This window comes from Hemitrygon akajei, unplaced genomic scaffold, assembly GCF_048418815.1.
Source record: "Hemitrygon akajei unplaced genomic scaffold, sHemAka1.3 Scf000137, whole genome shotgun sequence".
Classification (NCBI taxonomy): domain Eukaryota; kingdom Metazoa; phylum Chordata; class Chondrichthyes; order Myliobatiformes; family Dasyatidae; genus Hemitrygon; species Hemitrygon akajei.
The window spans coordinates 896,081-921,643 of NW_027332023.1; positions in this window are offsets into that span (position 1 = coordinate 896,081).

Below are 25,563 nucleotides of genomic sequence, written 5' to 3' on the forward strand. Positions count from 1 at the left end.
CAATGCAGAACTACACTCAAATTTGCCCTGAACCTGTACACTTCCATAACCTCCCTGTCTCACTGGAACGTACCAATGCAGAACTCCACACAAATGTGCCCTGAACCTGTACCCGTCCATAACCTCCCTGTCTCACTGGAACGTCCCACTGCAGAACTCCACACAAATATGCCCTGAACCTGTACCCCTCCAAAACCTCTATGTCTCACTGGAACGTACCAATGCAGAACTCCACACAAATATGTCCTGAACCTGTACACCTCCATAACCTCCCTGTCTCACTGGAACGTACCAATGCAGAACTCCACACAAATGTGCCCTGAATCTGTACCCGTCCATAACCTCCCTGTCTCACTGGAACGTCCCACTGCAGAACTCCACACAAATATGCCCTGAACCTGTACCCCTCCAAAACCTCCCTGTCTCACTGGAACGTACCAATGCAGAATTCCACACAAATATGGCCTGAACCTGTACACGTCCATAACCTCCCAGTCTCACTGGAACGTACCAATGCAGAACTCCACACAAATGTGCCCTGAACCTGTACCCCTCCAAAACCTCTATGTCTCACTGGAACGTACCAATGCAGAACTCCACACAAATATGTCCTGAACCTGTACACCTCCATAACCTCCCTGTCTCACTGGAACGTACCAATGCAGAACTCCACACAAATGTGCCCTGAACCTGTACCCGTCCATAACCTCCCTGTCTCACTGGAACGTCCCACTGCAGAACTCCACACAAATATGCCCTGAACCTGTACCCCTCCAAAACCTCTATGTCTCACTGGAACGTACCAATGCAGAACTACACACAAATATGTCCTGAACCTGTACACCTCCATAACCTCCCTGTCTCACTGGAACGTACCAATGCAGAACTCCACACAAATGTGCCCTGAAACTGTACCCGTCCATAACCTCCCTGTCTCACTGGAACGTCCCACTGCAGAACTCCACACAAATATGCCCTGAACCTGTACCCCTCCAAAACCTCCCTGTCTCACTGGAACGTACCAATGCAGAATTCCACACAAATATGGCCTGAACCTGTACACGTCCATAACCTCCCTGTCTCACTGGAACGTACCAATGCAGAACTCCACACAAATTTGCCCTGAACCTGTACCCCTCCATAACCTCCCTGTCTCACTGGAACTTACCAATGCAGAACTCCACACAAATATGCCCTGAACCTGTACCACTCCATAACCTCCCGGTCTCACTGGAACGTACCAATGCAGAAGTCCACACAAATGTGCCCTGAACCTTTACCCGTCCATAACCTCATGTCTCACTGGAACGTCCCACTGCAGAACTCCAAACAAATATGCCCTGAACCTGTACCTCTCCATAACCTCCCAGTCACACTGGAACGTACCAACGCAGAACTCCACACAAATATACCCTGAACCTGTACCCCTCCATAACCTCCCTGTCTCACTGGAACGTACCAATGCAGAACTCCACTCAAATATGCCCTGAACCTGTACCCTCCATAACCTCCCTGTCTCACTGGAACGTACCAATGCAGAATTCCACACAAATATGCCCTGAACCTGTACCCACCAATAACCTCCCTGTCTCACTGGAACGTACCACTGCAGAACTCCACAGAAATATGCCCTGAACCTGTACCCTCCATAACCTCCCTGTCTCACTGGAACGTACCAATGCAGAACTACACACAAATTTGCCCTGAACCTGTACCCCTCCATAACCTCCCTGTCTCACTGGAACGTACCAATGCAGAACTCCACACAAATATGCCCTGAACCAGTACCCCTCCATAACCTCCCGGTCTCACTGGAACGTACCAATGCAGAAGTCCACACAAATGTGTCCTGAACCTGTAACCGTCCATAACCTCCCTGTCTCACTGGAACGTACCAATGCAGAATTCCACACAAATATGCCCTGAACCTGTACCCACCCAGAACATCCTTGTCTCACTGGAATGTACCAATGCAGAACTCCACACAAATTTGCCCTGAACCTGTACCCTCCATAACCTCCCTGTCTCAGTGGAATGTACCAATGCAGAACTCCACACAAATTTGCCCTGAACCTGTACCCACCCAGAACCTCCTTGTCTCACTGGAATGTACCAATGCAGAACTCCACACAAATGTGCCCTGAACCTGTACCCGTCCATAACCTCCCTGTCTCACTGGAACGTCCCACTGCAGAACTCCACACAAATATGCCCTGAACCTGTACCCCTCCAAAACCTCTATGTCTCACTGGAACGTACCAATGCAGAACTCCACACAAATATGTCCTGAACCTGTACACCTCCATAACCTCCCTGTCTCACTGGAACGTACCAATGCAGAACTCCACACAAATGTGCCCTGAAACTGTACCCGTCCATAACCTCCCTGTCTCACTGGAACGTCCCACTGCAGAACTCCACACAAATATGCCCTGAACCTGTACCCCTCCAAAACCTCCCTGTCTCACTGGAACGTACCAATGCAGAATTCCACACAAATATGGCCTGAACCTGTACACGTCCATAACCTCCCTGTCTCACTGGAACGTACCAATGCAGAACTCCACACAAATTTGCCCTGAACCTGTACCCCTCCATAACCTCCCTGTCTCACTGGAACTTACCAATGCAGAACTCCACACAAATATGCCCTGAACCTGTACCACTCCATAACCTCCCGGTCTCACTGGAACGTACCAATGCAGAAGTCCACACAAATGTGCCCTGAACCTTTACCCGTCCATAACCTCATGTCTCACTGGAACGTCCCACTGCAGAACTCCAAACAAATATGCCCTGAACCTGTACCTCTCCATAACCTCCCAGTCACACTGGAACGTACCAACGCAGAACTCCACACAAATATACCCTGAACCTGTACCCCTCCATAACCTCCCTGTCTCACTGGAACGTACCAATGCAGAACTCCACTCAAATATGCCCTGAACCTGTACCCTCCATAACCTCCCTGTCTCACTGGAACGTACCAATGCAGAATTCCACACAAATATGCCCTGAACCTGTACCCACCAATAACCTCCCTGTCTCACTGGAACGTACCACTGCAGAACTCCACAGAAATATGCCCTGAACCTGTACCCTCCATAACCTCCCTGTCTCACTGGAACGTACCAATGCAGAACTACACACAAATTTGCCCTGAACCTGTACCCCTCCATAACCTCCCTGTCTCACTGGAACGTACCAATGCAGAACTCCACACAAATATGCCCTGAACCAGTACCCCTCCATAACCTCCCTGTCTCACTGGAACGTACCAATGCAGAACTCCACTCAAATATGCCCTGAACCTGTACCCTCCATAACCTCCCTGTCTCACTGGAACGTACCAATGCAGAATTCCACACAAATATGCCCTGAACCTGTACCCACCAATAACCTCCCTGTCTCACTGGAACGTACCACTGCAGAACTCCACAGAAATATGCCCTGAACCTGTACCCTCCATAACCTCCCTGTCTCACTGGAACGTACCAATGCAGAACTACACACAAATATGCCCTGAACCTGTACCCTCCATAACCTCCCTGTCTCACTGGAACGTACCAATGCAGAATTCCACACAAATATGCCCTGAACCTGTACCCACCAATAACCTCCCTGTCTCACTGGAACGTACCACTGCAGAACTCCACAGAAATATGCCCTGAACCTGTACCCTCCATAACCTCCCTGTCTCACTGGAACGTACCAATGCAGAACTACACACAAATTTGCCCTGAACCTGTACCCCTCCATAACCTCCCTGTCTCACTGGAACGTACCAATGCAGAACTCCACACAAATATGCCCTGAACCAGTACCCCTCCATAACCTCCCGGTCTCACTGGAACGTACCAATGCAGAAGTCCACACAAATGTGTCCTGAACCTGTAACCGTCCATAACCTCCCTGTCTCACTGGAACGTACCAATGCAGAATTCCACACAAATATGCCCTGAACCTGTACCCACCCAGAACATCCTTGTCTCACTGGAATGTACCAATGCAGAACTCCACACAAATTTGCCCTGAACCTGTACCCTCCATAACCTCCCTGTCTCAGTGGAATGTACCAATGCAGAACTCCACACAAATTTGCCCTGAACCTGTACCCACCCAGAACCTCCTTGTCTCACTGGAATGTACCAATGCAGAACTCCACACAAATTTGCCCTGAACCTGTACCCCTCCATAACCTCCCTGTCTCACAGGAACGTACCAATGCAGAAATCCACACAAATATGCCCTGAACCTGTACTCCACTTTAACCTCCCAGTCTCACTGGAACGTACCACTGCAGAACTCCACACAAATATGCCCTGAAAGTGTACCCTCCATAACCTCCCTGTCTCACTGGAACGTACCAATGCAGAACTCCAAACAAATATGCCCTGAACCTGTACCCCTCCATAATCTCCCATTCACACTGGAACGTACCAACGCAGAACTCCAAACAAATATACCCTCTACGTGTACCCCTCCAAATCATCCCTGTCTCACTGGAACGTACCAATGCAGAACTCCACACAAATATGTCCTGAACCTGTACCCATCCATAACCTCCCTGTCTCACTGGAACGTACCAATGCAGAACTCCATACAAATATGCCCTAAAATTGTACCCTCCATAACCTCCCTGTCTCACTGGAACGTACCAATGCAGAACTCCACACAAATTTGCCCTGAACCTGTACCCCTCCATAACCTCCCTGTCTCATTGGAACGTACCAATGCAGAAATCCACACAAATATGCCCTGAACCTGTACTCCATCTTAACCTCCCTGTCTCACTGGAACGTCCCAACGCAGAACTCCACACAAATATGCCCTGAACCTGTACCCTCCATAACTTCCCTGTCTCACTGGAACGTACCAATGCAGAATTCCTCACAAATATGCCCTGAACCTGCACCCACCCATAACCTCCCTGTCTCACTGGAACGTACCACTGCAGAACTCCACAGAAATATGCCCTGAACCTGTACCCTCCATAACCTCCCGGTCTCACTGGAACGTACCAATGCAGAAGTCCACACAAATGTGCCCTGAACCTGTACCCGTCCATAACCTCATGTCTCACTGGAACGTCCCACTGCAGAACTACAAACAAATATGCCCTGAACCTGTACCCCTCCATAACCGCCCAGTCACACTGGAACGTACCAACGCAGAACTCCACACAAATATACCCTGAACCTGTACCCCTCCATAACCTCCCTATCTCACTGGAACGTACCAATGCAGAACTCCACTCAAATATGCCCTGAACCTCTACCCTCCATAACCTCCCTGTCTCACTGGAACGTACCAATGCAGAATTCCACACAAATATGCCCTGAACCTGTACCCACCCATAACCTCCCTGTCTCACTGGAACGTACCACTGCAGAAGTCCACACAAATGTACCCTGAACCTGTACCCGTCCATAACCTAATGTCTTACTGGAACGTCCCACTGCAGAACTACACACAAATTTGCCCTGAACCTGTACCCCTCCATAACCTCCCAGTCACACTGGAACGTACCAACGCAGAACTCCACACAAATATACCCTGAACCTGTTCCCCTCCATAACCTCCCGGTCTCGCTGGAATGTACCAATGCAGAACTCCACACAAATTTGCCCTTAACCTATACCCCTCCATAACCTCCCTGTCTCACTGGAAAGTGCCAATGCAGAACTACACTCAAATTTGCCCTGAACATGTACACTTCCATAACCTCCCTGTCTCACTGGAACGTACCAATGCAGAACTCCACACAAATGTGCCCTGAACCTGTACCCGTCCATAACCTCCCTGTCTCACTGGAACGTCCCACTGCAGAACTCCACACAAATATGCCCTGAACCTGTACCCCTCCAAAACCTCTATGTCTCACTGGAACGTACCAATGCAGAACTCCACACAAATATGTCCTGAACCTGTACACCTCCATAACCTCCCTGTCTCACTGGAACGTACCAATGCAGAACTCCACACAAATGTGCCCTGAAACTGTACCCGTCCATAACCTCCCTGTCTCACTGGAACGTCCCACTGCAGAACTCCACACAAATATGCCCTGAACCTGTACCCTCCATAACCTCCCGGTCTCACTGGAACGTACCAATGCAGAACTACACACAAATTTGCCCTGAACCTGTACCCCTCCATAACCTCCCTGTCTCACTGGAACGTACCAATGCAGAACTCCACACAAATATGCCCTGTACCAGTACCCCTCCATAACCTCCCGGTCTCACTGGAACGTACCAATGCAGAAGTCCACACAAATGTGTCCTGAACCTGTAACCGTCCATAACCTCATGTCTCACTGGAACGTCCCACTGCAGAACGACACACAAATTTGCCCTGAACCTGTACCCCTCCATAACCTCCGTGTCTCAGTGGAACGTACCAATGCAGAGCTCCACACAAATATGCACTGAACCTGTACCCCTCCATAACCTCCCAGTCATACTGTAACGTACCAACGCAGAACTCCACATAAATATACACTGAACCTGTACCCCTCCATAACCTCCCTGTCTCACTGGAACGTACCAATGCAGAACTCCACACAAATATGCCCTGAACCTGTACCCTCCATAACCTCCCTGTCTCACTGGAACGTACCAATGCAGAATTCCACACAAATATGCCCTGAACCTGTACCCACCCAGAACATCCTTGTCTCACTGGAATGTACCAATGCAGAACTCCACACAAATTTGCCCTGAACCTGTACCCTCCATAACCTCCCTGTCTCAGTGGAATGTACCAATGCAGAACTCCACACAAATTTGCCCTGAACCTGTACCCCTCCATAAACTCCCTGTCTCACTGGAACGTACCAATGCAGAATTCCACACAAATATGCCCTGAACCTGTACCCACCCAGAACCTCCTTGTCTCACTGGAATGTACCAATGCAGAACTCCACACAAATATGCCCTGAACCTGTACCCATCCATAACCTCCCTGTCTCACTGGAACGTACCAATGCAGAACTCCATACAAATATGCCCTAAAATTGTACCCTCCATAACCTCCCTGTCTCACTGGAACGTACCAATGCAGAACTCCACACAAATTTGCCCTGAACCTGTACCCCTCCATAACCTCCCTGTCTCATTGGAACGTACCAATGCAGAAATCCACACAAATATGCCCTGAACCTGTACTCCATCTTAACCTCCCTGTCTCACTGGAACGTCCCAACGCAGAACTCCACACAAATATGCCCTGAACCTGTACCCTCCATAACTTCCCTGTCTCACTGGAACGTACCAATGCAGAATTCCTCACAAATATGCCCTGAACCTGCACCCACCCATAACCTCCCTGTCTCACTGGAACGTACCACTGCAGAACTCCACAGAAATATGCCCTGAACCTGTACCCTCCATAACCTCCCGGTCTCACTGGAACGTACCAATGCAGAAGTCCACACAAATGTGCCCTGAACCTGTACCCGTCCATAAACTCATGTCTCACTGGAACGTCCCACTGAAGAACTACAAACAAATATGCCCTGAACCTGTACCCCTCCATAACCGCCCAGTCACACTGGAACGTACCAACGCAGAACTCCACACAAATATACCCTGAACCTGTACCCCTCCATAACCTCCCTATCTCACTGGAACGTACCAATGCAGAACTCCACTCAAATATGCCCTGAACCTCTACCCTCCATAACCTCCCTGTCTCACTGGAACGTACCAATGCAGAATTCCACACAAATATGCCCTGAACCTGTACCCACCCATAACCTCCCTGTCTCACTGGAACGTACCACTGCAGAAGTCCACACAAATGTACCCTGAACCTGTACCCGTCCACAACCTAATGTCTTACTGGAACGTCCCACTGCAGAACTACACACAAATTTGCCCTGAACCTGTACCCCTCCATAACCTCCCAGTCACACTGGAACGTACCAACGCAGAACTCCACACAAATATACCCTGAACCTGTTCCCCTCCATAACCTCCCGGTCTCACTGGAATGTACCAATGCAGAACTCCACACAAATTTGCCCTTAACCTATACCCCTCCATAACCTCCCTGTCTCACTGGAAAGTGCCAATGCAGAACTACACTCAAATTTGCCCTGAACCTGTACACTTCCATAACCTCCCTGTCTCACTGGAACGTACCAATGCAGAACTCCACACAAATGTGCCCTGAACCTGTACCCGTCCATAACCTCCCTGTCTCACTGGAACGTCCCACTGCAGAACTCCACACAAATATGCCCTGAACCTGTACCCCTCCAAAACCTCTATGTCTCACTGGAACGTACCAATGCAGAACTCCACACAAATATGTCCTGAACCTGTACACCTCCATAACCTCCCTGTCTCACTGGAACGTACCAATGCAGAACTCCACACAAATGTGCCCTGAAACTGTACCCGTCCATAACCTCCCTGTCTCACTGGAACGTCCCACTGCAGAACTCCACACAAATATGCCCTGAACCTGTACCCTCCATAACCTCCCGGTCTCACTGGAACGTACCAATGCAGAACTACACACAAATTTGCCCTGAACCTGTACCCCTCCATAAACTCCCTGTCTCACTGGAACGTACCAATGCAGAACTCCACACAAATATGCCCTGAACCAGTACCCCTCCATAACCTCCCGGTCTCACTGGAACGTACCAATGCAGAAGTCCACACAAATGTGTCCTGAACCTGTAACCGTCCATAACCTCATGTCTCACTGGAACGTCCCACTGCAGAACGACACACAAATTTGCCCTGAACCTGTACCCCTCCATAACCTCCCTGTCTCAGTGGAACGTACCAATGCAGAGCTCCACACAAATATGCACTGAACCTGTACCCCTCCATAACCTCCCAGTCATACTGTAACGTACCAACGCAGAACTCCACATAAATATACACTGAACCTGTACCCCTCCATAACCTCCCTGTCTCACTGGAACGTACCAATGCAGAACTCCACACAAATATGCCCTGAACCTGTACCCTCCATAACCTCCCTGTCTCACTGGAACGTACCAATGCAGAATTCCACACAAATATGCCCTGAACCTGTACCCACCCAGAACATCCTTGTCTCACTGGAATGTACCAATGCAGAACTCCACACAAATTTGCCCTGAACCTGTACCCTCCATAACCTCCCTGTCTCAGTGGAATGTACCAATGCAGAACTCCACACAAATTTGCCCTGAACCTGTGCCCCTCCATAACCTCCCTGTCTCACTGGAACGTACCAATGCAGAATTCCACACAAATATGCCCTGAACCTGTACCCACCCAGAACCTCCTTGTCTCACTGGAATGTACCAATGCAGAACTCCACACAAATTTGCCCTGAACCTGTACCCCTCCATAACCTCCCTGTCTCACAGGAACGTACCAATGCAGAAATCCACACAAATATGCCCTGAACCTGTACTCCACCTTAACCTCCCAGTCTCACTGGAACGTACCACTGCAGAACTCCACACAAATATGCCCTGAAAGTGTACCCTCCATAACCTCCCTGTCTCACTGGAACGTACCAATGCAGAACTCCAAACAAATATGCCCTGAACCTGTACCCCTCCATAACCTCCCATTCACACTGGAACGTACCAACGCAGAACTCCAAACAAATATACCCTCTACCTGTACCCCTCCAAATCCTCCCTGTCTCACTGGAACGTACCAATGCAGAACTCCACACAAATATGCCCTGAACCTGTACCCATCCATAACATCCCTGTCTCACTGGAACGTACCAATGCAGAACTCCATACAAATATGCCCTAAAATTGTACCCTCCATAACCTCCCTGTCTCACTGGAACGTACCAATGCAGAACTCCACACAAATTTGCCCTGAACCTGTACCCCTCCATAACCTCCCTGTCTCATTGGAACGTACCAATGCAGAAATCCACACAAATATGCCCTGAACCTGTACTCCATCTTAACCTCCCTGTCTCACTGGAACGTCCCAACGCAGAACTCCACACAAATATGCCCTAAACCTGTACCCTCCATAACTTCCCTGTCTCATTGGAACGTACCAATGCAGAACTCCACACAAATATGCCTTGAACCTGTACACGTCCATAACCTCCCTGTCTCACTGGAACGTCCCACTGCAGAACTCCACACAAATATGCCCTGAACCGGTACCCCTCCAAAACCTCCCTGTCTCACTGGAACGTACCAATGCAGAATTCCACACAAATATGGCCTGAACCTGTACACGTCCATAACCTCCCTGTCTCACTGGAACGTCCCACTGCAGAACTCCACACAAATATGCCCTGAACCTGTACCCCTCCAAAACCTCTATGTCTCACTGGAACGTACCAATGCAGAATTCCACACAAATATGTCCTGAACCTGTACACCTCCATAACCTCCCTGTCTCACTGGAACGTACCAATGCAGAACTCCACACAAATATGCCTTGAACCTGTACACGTCCATAACCTCCCTGTCTCACTGGAACGTCCCACTGCAGAACTCCACACAAATATGCCCTGAACCTGTACCCCTCCAAAACCTCCCTGTCTCACTGGAACGTACCAATGCAGAATTCCACACAAATATGGCCTGAACCTGTACACGTCCATAACCTCCCTGTCTCACTAGAACGTACCAATGCAGAACTCCACACAAATTTGCCCTGAACCTGTACCCCTCCATAACCTCCCTGTCTCACTGGAACTTACCAATGCAGAACTCCACACAAATATGCCCTGAACCTGTACCACTCCATAACCTCCCGGTCTCACTGGAACGTACCAATGCAGAAGTCCACACAAATGTGCCCTGAACCTTTACCCGTCCATAACCTCATGGCTCACTGGAACGTCCCACTGCAGAACTCCAAACAAATATGCCCTGAACCTGTACCTCTCCATAACCTCCCAGTCACACTGGAACGTACCAACGCAGAACTCCACACAAATATACCCTGAACCTGTACCCCTCCATAACCTCCCTGTCTCACTGGAACGTACCAATGCAGAACTCCACTCAAATATGCCCTGAACCTGTACCCTCCATAACCTCCCTGTCTCACTGGAACGTACCAATGCAGAATTCCACACAAATATGCCCTAAACCTGTACCCACCAATAACCTCCCTGTCTCACTGGAACGTACCACTGCAGAACTCCACAGAAATATGCCCTGAACCTGTACCCCCCATAACCTCCCTGTCTCACTGGAACGTACCAATGCAGAACTACACACAAATTTGCCCTGAACCTGTACCCCTCCATAACCTCCCTGTCTCACTGGAACGTACCAATGCAGAACTCCACACAAATATGCCCTGAACCAGTACCCCTCCATAACCTCCCGGTCTCACTGGAACGTACCAATGCAGAAGTCCACACAAATGTGTCCTGAACCTGTAATCGTCCATAACCTCATGTCTCACTGGAACGTCCCACTGCAGAACGACACACAAATTTGCCCTGAACCTGTACCCCTCCATAACCTCCCTGTCTCAGTGGAACGTACCAATGCAGAGCTCCACACAAATATGCACTGAACCTGTACCCCTCCATAACCTCCCAGTCATACTGTAACGTACCAACGCAGAACTCCACATAAATATACACTGAACCTGTACCCCTCCATAACCTCCCTGTCTCACTGGAACGTACCAATGCAGAACTCCACACAAATATGCCCTGAACCTGTACCCTCCATAACCTCCCTGTCTCACTGGAACGTACCAATGCAGAATTCCACACAAATATGCCCTGAACCTGTACCCACCCAGAACATCCTTGTCTCACTGGAATGTACCAATGCAGAACTCCACACAAATTTGCCCTGAACCTGTACCCTCCATAACCTCCCTGTCTCAGTGGAATGTACCAATGCAGAACTCCACACAAATTTGCCCTGAACCTGTGCCCCTCCATAACCTCCCTGTCTCACTGGAACGTACCAATGCAGAATTCCACACAAATATGCCCTGAACCTGTACCCACCCAGAACCTCCTTGTCTCACTGGAATGTACCAATGCAGAACTCCACACAAATTTGCCCTGAACCTGTACCCCTCCATAACCTCCCTGTCTCACAGGAACGTACCAATGCAGAAATCCACACAAATATGCCCTGAACCTGTACTCCACCTTAACCTCCCAGTCTCACTGGAACGTACCACTGCAGAACTCCACACAAATATGCCCTGAAAGTGTACCCTCCATAACCTCCCTGTCTCACTGGAACGTACCAATGCAGAACTCCAAACAAATATGCCCTGAACCTGTACCCCTCCATAACCTCCCATTCACACTGGAACGTACCAACGCAGAACTCCAAACAAATATACCCTCTACCTGTACCCCTCCAAATCCTCCCTGTCTCACTGGAACGTACCAATGCAGAACTCCACACAAATATGCCCTGAACCTGTACCCATCCATAACATCCCTGTCTCACTGGAACGTACCAATGCAGAACTCCATACAAATATGCCCTAAAATTGTACCCTCCATAACCTCCCTGTCTCACTGGAACGTACCAATGCAGAACTCCACACAAATTTGCCCTGAACCTGTACCCCTCCATAACCTCCCTGTCTCATTGGAACGTACCAATGCAGAAATCCACACAAATATGCCCTGAACCTGTACTCCATCTTAACCTCCCTGTCTCACTGGAACGTCCCAACGCAGAACTCCACACAAATATGCCCTAAACCTGTACCCTCCATAACTTCCCTGTCTCATTGGAACGTACCAATGCAGAACTCCACACAAATATGCCTTGAACCTGTACACGTCCATAACCTCCCTGTCTCACTGGAACGTCCCACTGCAGAACTCCACACAAATATGCCCTGAACCGGTACCCCTCCAAAACCTCCCTGTCTCACTGGAACGTACCAATGCAGAATTCCACACAAATATGGCCTGAACCTGTACACGTCCATAACCTCCCTGTCTCACTGGAACGTCCCACTGCAGAACTCCACACAAATATGCCCTGAACCTGTACCCCTCCAAAACCTCTATGTCTCACTGGAACGTACCAATGCAGAATTCCACACAAATATGTCCTGAACCTGTACACCTCCATAACCTCCCTGTCTCACTGGAACGTACCAATGCAGAACTCCACACAAATATGCCTTGAACCTGTACACGTCCATAACCTCCCTGTCTCACTGGAACGTCCCACTGCAGAACTCCACACAAATATGCCCTGAACCTGTACCCCTCCAAAACCTCCCTGTCTCACTGGAACGTACCAATGCAGAATTCCACACAAATATGGCCTGAACCTGTACACGTCCATAACCTCCCTGTCTCACTAGAACGTACCAATGCAGAACTCCACACAAATTTGCCCTGAACCTGTACCCCTCCATAACCTCCCTGTCTCACTGGAACTTACCAATGCAGAACTCCACACAAATATGCCCTGAACCTGTACCACTCCATAACCTCCCGGTCTCACTGGAACGTACCAATGCAGAAGTCCACACAAATGTGCCCTGAACCTTTACCCGTCCATAACCTCATGGCTCACTGGAACGTCCCACTGCAGAACTCCAAACAAATATGCCCTGAACCTGTACCTCTCCATAACCTCCCAGTCACACTGGAACGTACCAACGCAGAACTCCACACAAATATACCCTGAACCTGTACCCCTCCATAACCTCCCTGTCTCACTGGAACGTACCAATGCAGAACTCCACTCAAATATGCCCTGAACCTGTACCCTCCATAACCTCCCTGTCTCACTGGAACGTACCAATGCAGAATTCCACACAAATATGCCCTAAACCTGTACCCACCAATAACCTCCCTGTCTCACTGGAACGTACCACTGCAGAACTCCACAGAAATATGCCCTGAACCTGTACCCCCCATAACCTCCCTGTCTCACTGGAACGTACCAATGCAGAACTACACACAAATTTGCCCTGAACCTGTACCCCTCCATAACCTCCCTGTCTCACTGGAACGTACCAATGCAGAACTCCACACAAATATGCCCTGAACCAGTACCCCTCCATAACCTCCCGGTCTCACTGGAACGTACCAATGCAGAAGTCCACACAAATGTGTCCTGAACCTGTAATCGTCCATAACCTCATGTCTCACTGGAACGTCCCACTGCAGAACGACACACAAATTTGCCCTGAACCTGTACCCCTCCATAACCTCCCTGTCTCAGTGGAACGTACCAATGCAGAGCTCCACACAAATATGCACTGAACCTGTACCCCTCCATAACCTCCCAGTCATACTGTAACGTACCAACGCAGAACTCCACATAAATATACACTGAACCTGTACCCCTCCATAACCTCCCTGTCTCACTGGAACGTACCAATGCAGAACTCCACACAAATATGCCCTGAACCTGTACCCTCCATAACCTCCCTGTCTCACTGGAACGTACCAATGCAGAATTCCACACAAATATGCCCTGAACCTGTACCCACCCAGAACATCCTTGTCTCACTGGAATGTACCAATGCAGAACTCCACACAAATTTGCCCTGAACCTGTACACTCCATAACCTCCATGTCTCAGTGGAATGTACCAATGCAGAACTCCACACAAATTTGCCCTGAACCTGTACCCCTCCATAACCTCCCTGTCTCACTGGAACGTAGCAATGCAGAATTCCACACAAATATGCCCTGAACCTGTACCCACCCAGAACCTCCTTGTCTCACTGGAATGTACCAATGCAGAACTCCACACAAATTTGCCCTGAACCTGTACCCCTCCATAACCTCCCTGTCTCACAGGAACGTACCAATGCAGAAATCCACACAAATATGCCCTGACCCTGTACTCCACCTTAACCTCCCAGTCTCACTGGAACGTACCACTGCAGAACTCCACACAAATATGCCCTGAAAGTGTACCCTCCATAACCTCCCTGTCTCACTGGAACGTACCAATGCAGAACTCCAAACAAATATGCCCTGAACCTGTACCCCTCCATAACCTCCCATTCACACTGGAACGTACCAACGCAGAACTCCAAACAAATATACCCTCTACCTGTACCCCTCCAAATCCTCCCTGTCTCACTGGAACGTACCAATGCAGAACTCCACACAAATATGCCCTGAACCTGTACCCATCCATAACCTCCCTGTCTCACTGGAACGTACCAATGCAGAACTCCATACAAATATGCCCTAAAATTGTACCCTCCATAACCTCCCTGTCTCACTGGAACGTACCAATGCAGAACTCCACACAAATTTGCCCTGAACCTGTACCCCTCCATAACCTCCCTGTCTCATTGGAACGTACCAATGCAGAAATCCACAGAAATATGCCCTGAACCTGTACCCTCCATAACTTCCCTGTCTCATTGGAACGTACCAATGCAGAACTCCACACAAATATGCCTTGAACCTGTACACGTCCATAACCTCCCTGTCTCACTGGAACGTCCCACTGCAGAACTCCACAGAAATAGACCCGGAACCTGTACCCTCCATAACCTCCCTGTCTCACTGGAACGTACCAATGCAGAACTACACACAAATTTGCCCTGATCCGGTGCCCCTCCATAACCTCCCTGTCTCACTGGAACTTACCAATGCAGAACTCCACACAAATGTCCCCTGAACCTGTACCCGTCCATAACCTCATGTCTCACTGGAACGTCCCACTGCAGAACTACACACAAATTTGCGCTGAACCTGTACCCCTCCATAACCTCCCTGTCTCACTGGAACGTACCAATGCAGAACTACACACAAATTTGCCCTGAACCTGTACCCCTCCATAACCTCCCTGTCTCACTGGAACGTACCAATGCAGAACTCCACACAAGTATGCCCTGAACCAGTACCCCTCCATAACCTCCCTGTCTCACTGGAACGTACCAATGCAGAAGTCCACACAAATGTGTCCTGAACCTGTAACCGTCCATAACCTCATGTCTCACTGGAACGTCCCACTGCAGAACGACACACAAATTTGCCCTGAACCTGTACCCCTCCATAACCTCCCTGTCTCAGTGGAACGTACCAATGCAGAGCTCCACACAAATATGCACTGAACCTGTACACCTCCATAACCTCCCAGTCATACTGGAACGTACCAACGCAGAACTCCACATAAATATACCCTGAACCTGTACCCCTCCATAACCTCCCTGTCTCACTGGAACGTACCAATGCAGAACTCCACACAAATATGCCCTGAACCTGTACCCTCCATAACCTCCCTGTCTCACTGGAACGTACCAATGCAGAATTCCACACAAATATGCCCTGAACCTGTACCCACCCAGAACCTCCTTGTCTCACTGGAATGTACCAATGCAGAACTCCACACAAATTTGACCTGAACCTGTACCCTCCATAACCTCCCTGTCTCACTGGAAAGTACCAATGCAGAACTCCACACAAATTTGCCCTGAGCCTGTACCCCTCCATAACCTCCCTGTCTCACTGGAAAGTGCCAATGCAGAACTACACTCAAATTTGCCCTGAACCTGTACCCTCCGTAACCTCCCTGTCTCACTGGAACGTACCAATGCAGAACTCCACACAAATATGCCCTGAACCTGTACCCCTCCATAACCTCCCTGTCTCACTGGAACGTACCAATGCAGAACTCCACACAAATGTGCCCTGAACCTGTACCCGTCCATAACCTCCCTGTCTCACTGGAACGTCCCACTGCAGAACTCCACACAAATATGCCCTGAACCTGTACCCCTCCAAAACCTCCCGGTCTCACTGGAACGTACCAATGCAGAAGTCCACACAAATGTGCCCTGAACCTGTACCCGTCCATAACCTCATGTCTCACTGGAACGTCCCACTGCAGAACACCAAACAAATATGCCCTGAACCTGTACCCCTCCATCACACCCCAGTCACACTGGAACGTACCAACGCAGAACTCCACACAAATATACCCTGAACCTGTAACCCTCCATAACCTCCCTGTCTCACTGGAACGTACCAATGAGGAACTCCGATCAAATATGCCCTGAACCTGTACCCTCCATAACCTCCCTGTCTCACTGGAACGTACCAATGCAGAACTACACAGAAATTTGCCCTGAACCTGTACCCCTCCATAACCTCCCTGTCTCACTGGAACGTACCAATGCAGAACTCCACACAAATATACCCTGAACCTGTACCCCTCCATAACCTCCCTGTCTCACTTGAACGTACCAATGCAGAACTACACACAAATTTGCCCTGTACCTGCACCCCTCCATAACCTCCCTGTCTCTCTGGAACGTACCAATGCAGAACTCCACACAAATATGCCCTGAACCAGTACCCCTCCTTAACCTCCCGTCTCACTGGAACGTACCAATGCAGAAGTCCACACAAATGTGCCCTGTACCTGAAACTGTCCATAACCTCATGTCTCACTGCAACGTCCCACTGCAGAACGACACACAAATTTGCCCTGAACCTGTACCCCTCCATAACCTCCCTGTCTCAGTGGAACGTACCAATGCAGAAATCCACAGAAATATGCCCTGAACCTGTACTCCACCTTAACCTCCCTGTCTCACTGGAACTTACCACTGCAGAACTCCACACAAATATGCCCTGAACGTGTACACTCCATAACCTCCCTGTCTCACTGGAACGTACCAATGCAGAACTCCAAACAAATATGCCCTGAACCTGTACCCCTCCATAACCTCCCATTCACACTGGAACGTACCAACGCAGAACTCCAAACAAATATACCCTCTACCTGTACCCCTCCAAAACCTCCCTGTCTCACTGGAACGTACCAATGCAGAACTCCACATAAATATGCCCTGAACCTGTACCCATCCGTAACCTCCCTGTCTCACTGGAACGTACCAATGCAGAACTCCATACAAATATGCACTAAAATTGTACCCTCCATAACCTCCCTGTCTCACTGGAACGTACCAATGCAGAACTCCACTCAAATTTGCCCTGAACCTGTACCCCTCCATAACCTCCCTGTCTTATTGGAACGTACCAATGCAGAAATCCACACAAATATGCCCTGAACCTGTACTCCATCTTAACCTCCTTGTCTCACTGGAACGTCCCAACGCAGAACTCCACACAAATATGCCCTGAACCTGTACCCTCCTTAACCTCACTGTCTCACTGGAACGTACCAATGCAGAACTCCACACAAATATGCCCTGAACCTGTACCCCTCCATAACTTCCCTGTCTCACTGGAACGTACCAATGCAGAACTCCACACAAATATGCCTTGAACCTGTACACGTCCATAACCTCCCTGTCTCACTGGAACGTCCCACTGCAGAACTCCACACAAATATGCCATGAACCTGTATCCTCCATAACCTCCCAGTCATACTGGAACGTACCAACGCAGAACTCCACATAAATATACCCTGAACCTGTACCCCTCCATAAACTCCCTGTCTCACTGGAACGTTCCAATGCAGAACTCCCTACAAATATGCCCTAAAATTGTACCCTCCATAACCTCCCTGTCTCACTGGAACGTACCAATGCAGAACTCCACTCAAATTTGCCCTGAACCTGTACCCCTCCATAACCTCCCTGTCTCATTGGAACGTACCAATGCAGAAATCCACACAAATATGCCCTGAACCTGTACTCCATCTTAACCTCCCTGTCTCACTGGAACGTCCCAACGAAGAACTCCACACAAATATGCCCTGAACCTGTACCCATCCATAAAATCCCTGTCTCACTGGAACGTTCCAATGCAGAACTCCCTACAAATATGCCCTAAAATTGTACCCTCCATAACCTCCCTGTCTCACTGGAACGTACCAATGCAGAACTCCACACAAATTTGCCCTGAACCTGTACCCCTCCATAACCTCCCTGTCTCATTGGAAAGTACCAATGCAGAACTCCACACAAATATGCCCTGAACCTGTACCCCTCCATAACCTCCCTGTCTCACTGGAACGTACCAATGCAGAACTCCACACAAATGTGCCCTGAACCTGTACCCGTCCATAACCTCCCTGTCTCACTGCAACGTCCCACTGCAGAACTCCACACATATATGCCCTGAACCTGTACCCCTCCAAAACCTCCCGGTCTCACTGGAACGTACCAATGCAGAAGTCCACACAAATGTGCCCTGAACCTGTACCCGTCCATAACCTCATGTCTCACTGGAACGTCCCACTGCAGAACACCAAACAAATATGCCCTGAACCAGTACCCCTCCATCACACCCCAGTCACACTGGAACGTACCAACGCAGAACTCCACACAAATATACCCTGAACCTGTACCCCTCCATAACCTCCCTGTCTCACTGGAACGTACCAATGCAGAACTCCACACAAATATGCCTTGAACCTGTAAACGTCCATAACCTCCCTGTCTCACTGGAACGTCCCACTGCAGAACTCCACACAAATATGCCATGAACCTGTATCCTCCATAACCTCCCAGTCATACTGGAACGTACCAACGCAGAACTCCACATAAATATACCCTGAACCTGTACCCCTCCATAACCTCCCTGTCTCACTGGAACGTACCAATGCAGAACTCCACACAAATATGCCATGAACCTGTACCCTCCATAACCTCCCTGTCTCACTGGAACGTACCAATGCAGAATTCCACACAAATATGCCCTGAACCTGTACCCACCCAGAACCTCCTTGTCTCACTGGAATGTACCAATGCAGAACTCCACACAAATTTGCCCTGAACCTGTACCCCTCCATAACCTCCCTGTCTCGCAGGAACGTACCAATGCAGAAATCCACACAAATATGCCCTGAACCTGTACTCCACCTTAACCTCCCTGTCTCACTGGAACGTACCACTGCAGAACTCCACACAAATATGCCCTGAACGTGTACCCCTCCATAACCTCCCTGTCTCACTGGAACGTACCAATGCAGAACTCCAAACAAATATGCCCTGAACCTGTACCCCTCAATAACCTCCCATTCACACTGGAACGTACCAACGCAGAATTCCAAACAAATATCCCCTCTACCTGTACCCCTCCAGAACCTCCCTGTCTCACTGGAACGTACCAATGCAGAACTCCACACAAATATGCCCTGAACCTGTACCCATCCAGAACCTCCCTGTCTCACTGGAACGTCCCACTGCAGAAATCCACACAAATATGCCCTGACCCTGTACCCCTCCAAAACCTCCCGGTCTCACTGGAACGTACCAATGCAGAAGTCCACACAAATGTGCCCTGAACCTGTACCCGTCCATAACCTCATGTCTCACTGGAACGTCCCACTGCAGAACACCAAACAAATATGCCCTGAACCTGTACCCCTCCATCACACCCCAGTCACACTGGAACGTACCAACGCAGAACTCCACACAAATATACCCTGAACCTGTACCCCTCCATAACCTCCCTGTCTCACTGGAACGTACCAATGAGGAACTCCGATCAAATATGCCCTGAACCTGTACCCTCCATAACCTCCCTGTCTCACTGGAACGTACCAATGCAGAACTACACACAAATTTGCCCTGAACCTGTACCCCTCCATAACCTCCCTGTCTCACTGGAACGTACCAATGCAGAACTCCACACAAACATACCCTGAACCTGTACCCCTCCATAACCTCCCTGTCTCACTGGAACGTACCAATGCAGAACTACACACAAATTTGCCCTGAACCTGCACCCCTCCATAACCTCCCTGTCTCACTGGAACGTACCAATGCAGAACTCCACACAAATATGCCCTGAACCAGTACCCCTCCATAACCTCCCGTCTCACAGGAACGTACCAATGCAGAAGTCCACACAAATGTGCCCTGAAGCTGTAACTGTCCATAACCTCATGTCTCACTGGAACGTCCCACTGCAGAACGACACACAAATTTGCCCTGAACCTGTACCCCTCCATAACCTCCCTGTCTCAGTGGAACGTACCAATGCAGAAATCCACACAAATATGCCCTGAACCTGTACTCCACCTTAACCTCCCTGTCTCACTGGAACTTACCACTGCAGAACTCCACACAAATATGCCCTGAACGTGTACCCTCCATAACCTTCCATTCACACTGGAACGTACCAACGCAGAACTCCAAACATATATACCCTCTACCTGTACCCCTCCAAAACCTCCCTGTCTCACTGGAACGTACCAATGCAGAACTCCACATAAATATGCCCTGAACCTGTACCCATCCGTAACCTCCCTGTCTCACTGGAACGTACCAATGCAGAACTCCATACAAATATGCCCTAAAATTGTACCCTCCATAACCTCCCTGTCTCACTGGAACGTACCAATGCAGAACTCCACTCAAATTTGCCCTGAACCTGTACCCCTCCATAACCTCCCTGTCTCATTGGAACGTACCAATGCAGAAATCCACACAAATATGCCCTGAACCTGTACTCCATCTTAACCTCCCTGTCTCACTGGAACGTCCCAACGCAGAACTCCACACAAATATGCCCTGAACCTGTACCCTCCATAACCTCACTGTCTCACTGGAACGTACCAATGCAGAACTCCACACAAATATGCCCTGAACCTGTACCCCTCCATAACTTCCCTGTCTCACTGGAACGTACCAATGCAGAACTCCACACAAATATGCCTTGAACCTGTACACGTCCATAACCTCCCTGTCTCACTGGAACGTCCCACTGCAGAACTCCACACAAATATGCCATGAACCTGTATCCTCCATAACCTCCCAGTCATACTGGAACGTACCAACGCAGAACTCCACATAAATATACCCTGAACCTGTACCCCTCCATAACCTCCCTGTCTCACTGGAACGTACCAATGCAGAACTCCACACAAATATGCCCTGAACCTGTACCCTCCATAACCTCCCTGTCTCACTGGAACGTACCAATGCAGAATTCCACACAAATATGCCCTGAACCTGTACCCACCCAGAACCTCCTTGTCTCACTGGAATGTACCAATGCAGAACTCCAAACAAATTTGCCCTGAACCTGTACGCCTCCATAACCTCCCTGTCTCACAGGAACGTACCAATGCAGAAATCCACACAAATATGCCCTGAACCTGTTCTCCACCTTAACCTCCCTGTCTCACTGGAACGTACCACTGCAGAACTCCACACAAATATGCCCTGAACGTGTACCCTCCATAACCTCCCTGTCTCACTGGAACGTACCAATGCAGAACTCCAAACAAATATGCCCTGTACCTGTACCCCTCAATAACCTCCCATTCACACTGGAACGTACCAACGCAGAACTCCAAACAAATATACCCTCTACCTGTACCCCTCCAAAACCTCCCTGTCTCACTGGAACGTACCAATGCAGAACTCCACACAAATATGCCCTGAACCTGTACCCATCCATAAACTCCCTGTCTCACTGGAACGTTCCAATGCAGAACTCCCTACAAATATGCCCTAAAATTGTACCCTCCATAACCTCCCTGTCTCACTGGAACGTACCAATGCAGAACTCCACACAAATTTGCCCTGAACCTGTACCCCTCCAAAACCTCCCTGTCACACTGGAACGTATCAATGCAGAACTCCACACAAATATGCCTTGAACCTGTACACGTCCATAACCTCCCTGTCTCACTGGAACGTCCCACTGCAGAACTCCACACAAATATGCCATGAACCTGTATCCTCCATAACCGCCCTGTCTCACTGGAAAGTACCAATGCAGAACTCCACACAAATATGCCCTGAACCTGTACCCATCCATAAAATCCCTGTCTCACTGGAACGTTCCAATGCAGAACTCCCTACAAATATGCCCTAAAATTGTACCCTCCATAACCTCCCTGTCTCACTGGAACGTACCAATGCAGAACTCCACACAAATTTGCCCTGAACCTGTACCCCTCCATAACCTCCCTGTCTCATTGGAAAGTACCAATGCAGAACTCCACACAAATATGCCCTGAACCTGTACCCCTCCATAACCTCCCTGTCTCACTGGAACGTACCAATGCAGAACTCCACACAAATGTGCCCTGAACCTGTACCCGTCCATAACCTCCCTATCTCACTGGAACGTCCCACTGCAGAACTCCACACAAATATGCCCTGAACCTGTACCCCTCCAAAACCTCCCGGTCTCACTGGAACGTACCAATGCAGAAGTCCACACAAATGTGCCCTGAACCTGTACCCGTCCATAACCTCATGTCTCACTGGAACGTCCCATGCAGAACACCAAACAAATATGCCCTGAACCTGTACCCCTCCATCACACCCCACTCACACTGGAACGTACCAACGCAGAACTCCACACAAATATACCCTGAACCTGTACCCCTCCATAACCTCCCTGTCTCACTGGAACGTACCAATGCAGAACTCCACACAAATATGCCTTGAACCTGTAAACGTCCATAACCTCCCTGTCTCACTGCAACGTCACACTGCAGAACTCCACACAAATATGCCATGAACCTGTATCCTCCATAACCTCCCTGTCATACTGGAACGTACCAACGCAGAACTCCACATAAATATACCCTGAACCTGTACCCCTCCATAACCTCCCTGTCTCACTGGAACGTACCAATGCAGAACTCCACACAAATATGCCCTGAACCTGTACCCTCCATAACCTCCCTGTCTCACTGGAACGTACCAATGCAGAATTCCACACAAATATGCCCTGAACCTGTACCCACCCAGAACCTCCTTGTCTCACTGGAATGTACCAATGCAGAACTCCACACAAATTTGCCCTGAACCTGTACCCCTCCATAACCTCCCTGTCTCACAGGAACGTACCAATGCAGAAATCCACACAAATATGCCCTGAACCTGTACTCCACCTTAACCTCCCTGTCTCACTGGAACGTACCACTGCAGAACTCCACACAAATATGCCCTGAACGTGTACCCTCCATAACCTCCCTGTCTCACTGGAACGTACCAATGCAGAACTCCAAACAAATATGCCCTGAAACTGTACCCCTCAATAACCTCCCATTCACACTGGAACGTACCAACGCAGAACTCCAAACAGATATACCCTCTACCTGTACCCCCCAAAACCTCCCTGTCTCACTGGAACGTACCAATGCAGAACTCCACACAAATATGCCCTGAACCTGTACCCATCCATAAACTCCCTGTCTCACTGGAACGTTCCAATGCAGAACTCCCTACAAATATGCCCTAAAATTGTACCCTCCATAACCTCCCTGTCTCACTGGAACGTACCAATGCAGAACTCCACACAAATTTGCCCTGAACCTGTACCCCTCCATAACCTCCCTGTCTCATTGGAACGTACCAATGCAGAAATCCACACAAATATGCCCTGAACCTGTACTCCATCTTAACCTCCCTGTCTCACTGGAACGTCCCAACGAAGAACTCCACACAAATAAGCCCTGAACCTGTACCCCTCCATAACTTCCCTGTCACACTGTAACGTATCAATGCAGAACTCCACACAAATATGCCTTGAACCTGTACACGTCCATAACCTCCCTGTCTCACTGGAACGTCCCACTGCAGAACTCCACACAAATATGCCATGAACCTGTACCCCTCCAAAACCTCCCTGTCTCACTGGAACGTACCAATGCAGAACTCCACACAAATATGCCCTGAACCTGTACCCATCCATAAACTCCCTGTCTCACTGGAACGTTCCAATGCAGAACTCCCTACAAATATGCCCTAAAATTGTACCCTCCATAACCTCCCTGTCTCACTGGAACGTACCAATGCAGAACTCCACACAAATTTGCCCTGAACCTGTACCCCTCCATAACCTCCCTGTCTCATTGGAACGTACCAATGCAGAAATCCACACAAATATGCCCTGAACCTGTACTCCATCTTAACCTCCCTGTCTCACTGGAACGTCCCAACGAAGAACTCCACACAAATAAGCCCTGAACCTGTACCCCTCCATAACTTCCCTGTCACACTGGAACGTATCAATGCAGAACTCCACACAAATATGCCTTGAACCTGTACACGTCCATAACCTCCCTGTCTCACTGGAACGTCCCACTGCAGAACTCCACACAAATATGCCATGAACCTGTATCCTCCATAACCGCCCTGTCTCACTGGAAAGTACCAATGCAGAACTCCACACAAATATGCCCTGAACCTGTACCCATCCATAAAATCCCTGTCTCACTGGAACGTTCCAATGCAGAACTCCCTACAAATATGCCCTAAAATTGTACCCTCCATAACCTCCCTGTCTCACTGGAACGTACCAATGCAGAACTCCACACAAATTTGCCCTGAACCTGTACCCCTCCATAACCTCCCTGTCTCATTGGAAAGTACCAATGCAGAACTCCACACAAATATGCCCTGAACCTGTACCCCTCCATAACCTCCCTGTCTCACTGGAACGTACCAATGCAGAACTCCACACAAATGTGCCCTGAACCTGTACCCGTCCATAACCTCCCTATCTCACTGGAACGTCCCACTGCAGAACTCCACACAAATATGCCCTGAACCTGTACCCCTCCAAAACCTCCCGGTCTCACTGGAACGTACCAATGCAGAAGTCCACACAAATGTGCCCTGAACCTGTACCCGTCCATAACCTCATGTCTCACTGGAACGTCCCACTGCAGAACACCAAACAAATATGCCCTGAACCTGT